Consider the following 7,963-nt stretch of genomic DNA (forward strand, 5'->3'; position numbering starts at 1 on the left):
GAAAAGAAAAAAAGCCATGGCATTTTGTTCCAGGTTGAGCAGATGGGTCTGAACTGTCACAGTGTTTGCTCCTGGAAGGTATGGTCAAATCTGCTTCACCTCTACACCCTCAGCTTAGCACAGGGCTGGCCAAGGAGAATAAAATGAACATTGAACACAATATTTAAATTGAACTTAAATTGCCAATCGAAGCATTTTAAGGGCTCCAGGGCAAGTGGAAAGAAGTTGCAAACATCTCCTGTTCATCTATGTCAGCCTTGATTTCAGGAAACATCTATTCCACGCAGAAACAAGGATCTAAGTAAAAGGTTAATGTAGTAACTCCCAACAATTAAAAAGCAATAGAATTTGGTTCAAAAAACAGACTGTTTCTGCTTCTGGTAATGGTATGACAATAAGTACCTGAAATCCATGGGAAGAACTTTGAAAATCCACACCAGCCCTCAATGGGTTACTGGTGTCACCTAGGACAGAAGCTGAAGCTGGGTGGTGCCTTCTTTTGTGGTACTGCGGATTAAACCCAGGGCTTAGGTTATGAATGGCAAGTGCCCTACCACCTGAGCCCCCAGACCTGTGTTTGCTAACTTTGCCTGACCTGTCCACAAACTCACAAACCTCTCAGTTCAGCTCTGCAGCACTGGTACTCCAGGTGCGCACCACTAGGCTTGGCCTTGGTCCATCACAAGAGAAGATAAAGGGAAGGCTGGAGAGTATTGGATATTCTGGGCACGTGAAGTAAGAAAATGAGTTCAACTTCTCCCCAAGGAAAAAGCTAGCCCTGGGGGGGAAAGTGCAAGGATAGGAAGGAAATGGGAGGTCTACAGCCAGCGTGGACCAGGCCTGGGGAAAGGAAGGATGCATTTCTGGGAGAGAAATAGAGATCTGATCTCTAAAAGATTTTTGGACATTTTAGTGTAACAGTAGTTATACTATTTAACCATGAAGTTAAAAAGGTCAGTACATGTAAACTAATGGCAAGCTTAAGAATAGAGAAGAAGCGAAGTAACACTCCATCAGAACGGGGTTTTCAGAGAAGCTGTCACATCAGATATATGTGAGAGATGGAATTTCTTGCCATACATTTCAACTGAATGAAAGGACTTTGGGGAAATAGTAGACATGTAACAATAGATCATTTAGTATTTGTAAAACTCAGATTGGACCAAAAAGTATAGATGATATCCTGGCTGCTATAGTTTAAAGAAAAATATAAATGTACAACCCAGCTCAAGAAAAATAAACAGAGGAAGTCAACAGTAAGTAAACTGTGTTGATCTCCACCACGTGTAGTGACTTGAAGAAAACTATTGACTGAGGAAGGCTTCAAGAAAAACACATTTGAGGCAGTGATGCAGAAAATAAGGCTGGGTGTGGTGCTTCATGCCTGTAATCCCATCAGTGTATGAGGCAGAGGTAGGAGGTCTGTCCTGTGCAAAAGTACAGGACACTATCTGAAAAGTCACTAAATCAAAAATGGTTGGGGGCATTTTCTGAAGTGATAGAGTGCATGGCTAGCAAGCACAAGGTCCTAGTACCAAAAGAAGTAAAATAGGACATCACACACACGCACACACACACACACATGAGTGCTCCTTGTCTGTGGGGAGTATGTTCTGAGATCCCAGTGAATGCCTGAATCCATGACTCACCCTGAACCCTGCATACAGACCGTGTGCTCTCCTTCTCATGTGACCTGCAGTGTTGCCATGCTGGTGGAAACAGAGTTAATTTGTCCTCCCATGTTTTATGTGCTGGTGCCACATTCGTATATCACTACTCTTGCACGCTGGGGCCCTGCGGGCACAGTCACTGCTATACCCTGAAGGGAGACCTGAGTACTGAGGGTTACTAAGTTGTTAATGGTGGGCAGTGCACACAGCTGGAGAAAGGAATGACTCACGTCTTGGTGAAAGTCAGAACCGTGCACAGCTTAAACCTCTTAAGTTCCCACTTAATGTTTCACACAACAATTTACTCAAGGATGGAAATCACAGGAAACAAAACAAAACGTGTAGAGGAGACTGAGCCAATGAAGAAGAGTGTGAAAGGAAAACATCAAGAAATAAAAGTAGAGAAACGTCCCGAAATGAAAACACATCTAAAATGAATGAAAAAACACCTAAAATTATAAGATCAAAGGGCATAGAGCATATCCTGAAAAATCAGCCTAGAATGGACAGAGTTTGATGATAATTAATTGTACTGTTAGAATTTAAATATACACATATTGTTAATTAGATAATTTATTTAGCCTTTTGGTATTTTTGGAAAAAAAAAAACAAACCCCGAATGATTTATAAGGGGAAGAAAATCAGATTAGCAACAGCATTTTTCACAGCAATGAAATGCACAAGGAGAAAACAGAATAATAAATTTAATATCGTGAAAGGAAGGTAATATAAACCTACGATATTTTTCCAGTTAAATTAATGACCAAAAAGCAACATTATGAATTCTAAAACCCAGAAAAAAAAAATCTAAGCCCAGAAATACAGATAAGGACAAGTACAAAAATCAGAGGGGGTGCAGAGAGTATCCACTGAGGCAAATATCTGTGTGCTGCACGGATGACCATGTGAGGCCACTCAGAGAAGAAGGCATCTCCTCACTTCCACGTCCACACACAAGAGACAGGAGGAGAGATGCTGCCTGCACCGGGTTTCAAACTTGATAAAGAGGGAAAGGCAGCTGACACTTCCAAGCAAAAGAGGTGGCCGAATGTGCTACGTACATTTATTAGTCTGAAGTACACTGCTAGGGGAAAAATGAAACCCAATATTTCCTAAACCCCAACATTCATTATTTTTACTGAGGGGTGTGTGTGTGTGTGTGTGGTGCTGGAGATCAAAACCAGAGCCTCTTACATACTAGGTAAGTGTTCTTACCACTGAGCTATATCACAAACCAAAATATATTTTCCTTAAAATACTTAGAAAATTATAATCTTCAGATGGCTAAAAACACAAAGCCCAACACAAGTTTTTTAAAAGGGACAAGCCCAAACCACAGCTATCAGAGGAGCACTTGCCTAATGAACAGTCAATGGTTTGCCAGCTAAATGCAAGTGAGAGAGAGGCAGGTTCATGGTTTTGACACTACACGTGACATTCCAGATCGAAAACCATGAGCAAAGGTGAGAAAGGCCACTTGGTAATGTCCCATACAGCAGCATGCAGAGCACACAGGGCACACAGCAGCACACAGTGCAAGTTAGTAAACTTATCCACTAATCACACAATGATGTTAATAAGGCTGAGACTGGAGGAGATGGAAGGAAAAAAATGAAAGAACAGTGCTAAGATTTTAGCAAACTTCTGCCAGCTACAGACAAACCAAATAAAGTGGTTAAATAAAAGAGAAGAAATAATTAATAAGAAAATTGTATTATCATTACATTGAACTTAAATCCAAATAATAAAAAATAAACCTGTTTTTACAAGCACATATACCTCAGACTGTCGAGAAAACCCCAATAAGGTGCACATAATCACAAATCACACAAACCATATTCTCGGTCTATAATGCAAAAACACTATAGATTAACGTGAATTATAGGAAAAATAGTAATCCATTACACTCTTAGGGCAAGAGTGAAAACCACACCAAAATGGTGTGAAACTAATGAAAGAGTACAATATTAACCTCAGCAGTGATTATTAAGCACAGCAGCACCGTTCCTCTTCCTGTTGACAGGCCTGCTGTTGCACCATGGTGGTTCAGTTGAGCTGTTGCAACAAAGGTCATAAGATACAGGACCCCTGAAATGTTCATGAATTTTCCAGAAGAAGTGGTTGAAGCCCTGATTTAACTCATGCAGCTAATGCAGCAATCAGGTCAATCTTTTTAGAATAAAATATGTACATTAATGAAATTTCATAAAAAATTACATATTTACAACAAAGTGAACTAAAACTTATATAAACAATTTCTGGAATCCTTTGGATTCCAGTAATAACAAGGGTCAGATTTTATTGAATTATATATGAAGCAAAGCATTCAGATACGAAGCTGGGGCAGGAGGATTGTCCCTCAGAGGGAAAGAGTCATGGTCAGCTGCCCAACACCAATGCACTGGACCGCATTTCCAGGTCTCACCACTGGGAGGCACTAGAACAGAGATGCTGGAGAAGAGGGGAAGGCTCTTCAGATCTGCAGAAGGCTTCCTACTCAGCTGAGTGCTGATCTTAGCGTATGTGTGAGGGTCCTGAGTCAAGAATAACACACAGGGAAAAGATAATCAGGTGTCATAGGAACTGAACTTGGTGGTCACACAGAACCTGTGCTGGTCAGGCAGCCTGGAGGCCATGCAGTTCCCAGGCCATTGCACAGGGCAGGAAGAAGCACTGACCCAGGCTGTGATGAGTGAGCAGCTCATCAGAACCCACATGGCTGTGGTTCTGATGAAGTCTAACCATGAAGAAACACCTGTATGCATCACACTGCTCAGGATCAACTGCTTCAGAAGGAAGTTCAAAAGCAGTTATAGGAATAGCAAATTATTTTGCACACAAACAAGGGAAAAGTCACAGTGTGGGGCATACAGCCAAAGGTACCAGGGATACAATCAAACAGAAATGTAGAGTCAAGAGAACATTCCACTAATAAAAACAGGCTCAGAAATGTTAGATGAGAGAATAAGCAGACCGAAGACATTTAATGAGTTATTTTAACTATTCAAGAAAGTAACTTATTGAGAAGTATGGAAGATGTGCAAAAGATCCCAAATAAACTTCTAGACAGAAAAACGCCTGTGATGAAAGACACATGGGATAGACTAACATTAGATGGGCATTGAATGAAACTTAATAAACTCGAAGACATGCAAATAAAACATATCCAAAGAGAGAAGAAAGACTAAAATATTTGTATTAATGAGCTGCAGAAAAATATCAACAGACTATATTGCTGCAATGGAGTCCCTGAAATAATGGAAATAGTGAAGTAGACAGTAGAAAAGCAATTGAAGGAATAATAAACAATTTTTCCAAATATGAGATAAATTATGAACCCATTGTACAAGAACTTCAACAAACCCCAAACTCAAGTGACACAACTAAAACTACAGCATAGCACATCGTGATCAGGGTGCTTGAAATCAGAGAGAAGGAGAAAAATTAGAAAATTCCTCAGGGCAGATGGGGAGCACACCATATATTGAAAAATAAAGGAAAAAAAAATGAGGGAAAGCTTTTAACTGGAAACAAGGTGAGACCTTGTTATGAAGTTCTTCTGCCCTAGGTAGGCAGTATTGACAGGTATTATGAAGGGTAGACCTTACTGGATGACATTGGTGAACCCAAGACTAAGACAACACAGAGAAGAAACAATACATAGATGTAATAAGCAAACACACTAAATAAAAAGCAACTATAAAAATTGAATGAATACAAAAAGTAAAAACAAAAAGGCAGCAAAAGACTTTGTGAAAAAACAAGACAAATAACAAAATGGTAGATATGACAATACCCATAGAAATAATCATGCTAAATTTAAGTGCTCCAAACAGTCTGTTAGGAGGAAGAGAATACCAGATTGGATTAAAAACAGAAAACTCAAATAAGTACTACTTTCATGAATCCCATAGAAGTATAAACACAAACAGGCTGAAATAAAAGAATGGAAGAAAGCATACCAGTTAATCAAACCCAATGAAAATTTGAGTGGCTATATTAACCAGAACAATTAGACTTCAGAGCAAAGAATATTATTAGGGATATTATTTTATAATGATAAAAGGTTTATTTCACCAAGGGAATATGCTATTAAATTTTATGTTGCTAAAAACAGAACTTCAAAATGTATCAGTCAAAGATAAGGAGAAAGAAACAGACAAACTCACAGTTGAAGTTAGAGGTTGCAACAAGAGCTGATAGAAAAACTAGTCATGAATCAGTCAAGGAGACACTCAACACCCACAGAATACAGAACCTTGTTGTTTAAACCAGAACATGTCATTTTCTGGGGCATAATACAATTGTCATCATTTAAAAGTATTCCCATCAAGTACATCTTGTTTGTAAATTACCTGAGTGATTCTCACAATAGAATCAAAGAAAATATTGATGATAAAAAGATATCTGGAACCCACGTAAAGTTTTAGAAGTAATGTATTTCTACATTACCTGTGGCTATAAAAAAGAAATCTTAAAACTTTTGAAAATGACAAAAATGGAAACGTATAAATCAAAGATTATCAGTGGCAGCTGAGTCAGCGTTCACTTAGAAATTTACCACATGAAAGACTGCACATAACAAAAGAAGAAAGATCAAATCAATGATGTCAGTCTCCAAAACTGGCATGCAAAATTGAAAGAAATTGAAAAAAGTAGAGCAAATCTAACTCAGCAGCAGAAGAGGAAGATAAAAATGTAAAGAAATCAGTGAAATACAAATGTAGATGCAAGAGGAGAAAATGGTGATACCAGTATTTGAGAAGCAGAACACGATGGTACATTTCTGTAATTCCAATTCTCAGGAGGCTGAGACAGGAGAGTGAATTCAAAGACAACTTGAGATGCACAACAAGACCCTGTCTCAAAAACAGAAAAAGATCTCCCCCTTGCCTCCTTTTTTGGTAAGGTTAATAATATCAATAACTTTTAGGTAGCCCCACCAGGAAAAAAGAACACAACACAAAACTCTGCATAGGATTAAAAGCGATGGTAGCAATGAATGAAGGATAGATCAGAGTTGTAAAAGTACAGACCTCAAAGCATCTGCTCAGAAAATAATTTCAATCTGGATTCTTGTTTTTAAAAAATTCTCACGTTTTCAGTTGTGAGCTCTTCAACTAGAGTCTGGAGTAGCTCACATGTAGCATTTTAAACTGAGAACGGATACAGTGAACCACTTCATGCTGGTAGTTTCAACAATGCGGATGAAATGAACAAATCTCCTGAATGAAACAAATTGAGAATGGTTTCCTCCACAAGAGATAGATTAACTGCGCAGCCCCCTCCCTTAGAAGTGACTGCAAGACCAGCATTTTCCACAACACTCCTGCAGGCATGTGTCGTGTCACTGGTACATTTTACTAAAAAGAAGGAATGATTGCAGACTGATTTCCTGCCTGTGGTACTACCTTGATGCACAAGCCAGATACATGCATTGTAACCAAAAGAAAAATAGGTATGGACTAATATCTAATAAACATAGACATAACTAATCCTTACAAAGCCTTTTAAGTAAAACATAACTCTATATAAAAAGAATGGATCATGATGAGGCAGTGACTGTCCAAAAAATGTAGTGTTGGCTACCCTTGAAACTCGAATATAAGTGCTACCAAAATAATAGAATTGAAAAGAATAAAACATTATATTCTAATTAGATTCAGGGAAGCATTGGCAATATTAAAAATCCATTTCCTTACATAAGAAAAATGTTACAGTGAAGAGGGAAAGAAACAGCCTGAAGTTAATAAAGATGAAACTGAAATTCCAGCTATCATCTTATTAATTCAGTAAAAACTGAATGTTTTCCTCTAATACCAAGAAGAAGGTGACAGTGAACTGGAGGTTCCAGTGGTTTGGTTGGGCTGTGAAGTAAATAACGGACGTGGACACAAAGAGGAAGTGGAGCTGTCTTTATGCATGGATAGCTTGTCCTCCAGACAGACAGCCTTGCAGGACCCATGGAAAATCGTGAGCGCACTTATGCAAGCTAAGAGATGACCCCGTAGAATATCAGCTCTATCAAAGAATCTGTTGTACTTACTCAGCTACTCATTAATAACAGCAATTATTCAGAAATCTAAATGCAAGTAGAATTCAAAATCGCAACAAAAATAGTTAATTATTATGGATAAGTTTGAGTAATGACGCTTAAAAACACTGAGAAACATAAAATGCTAGTGGAAGAAAGTGAAGAAGTGCTGCACAAATGGAGTCGTTTTCTTTCGTGGGTTTGGAGAGTGTACAGGTAAGGAGCCAATTCGTTGCACAGTGACGAACAGGTTCAATGC

Source organism: Castor canadensis, chromosome 12, assembly GCF_047511655.1.
Source record: "Castor canadensis chromosome 12, mCasCan1.hap1v2, whole genome shotgun sequence".
Taxonomy (NCBI): Eukaryota; Metazoa; Chordata; class Mammalia; order Rodentia; family Castoridae; genus Castor; species Castor canadensis.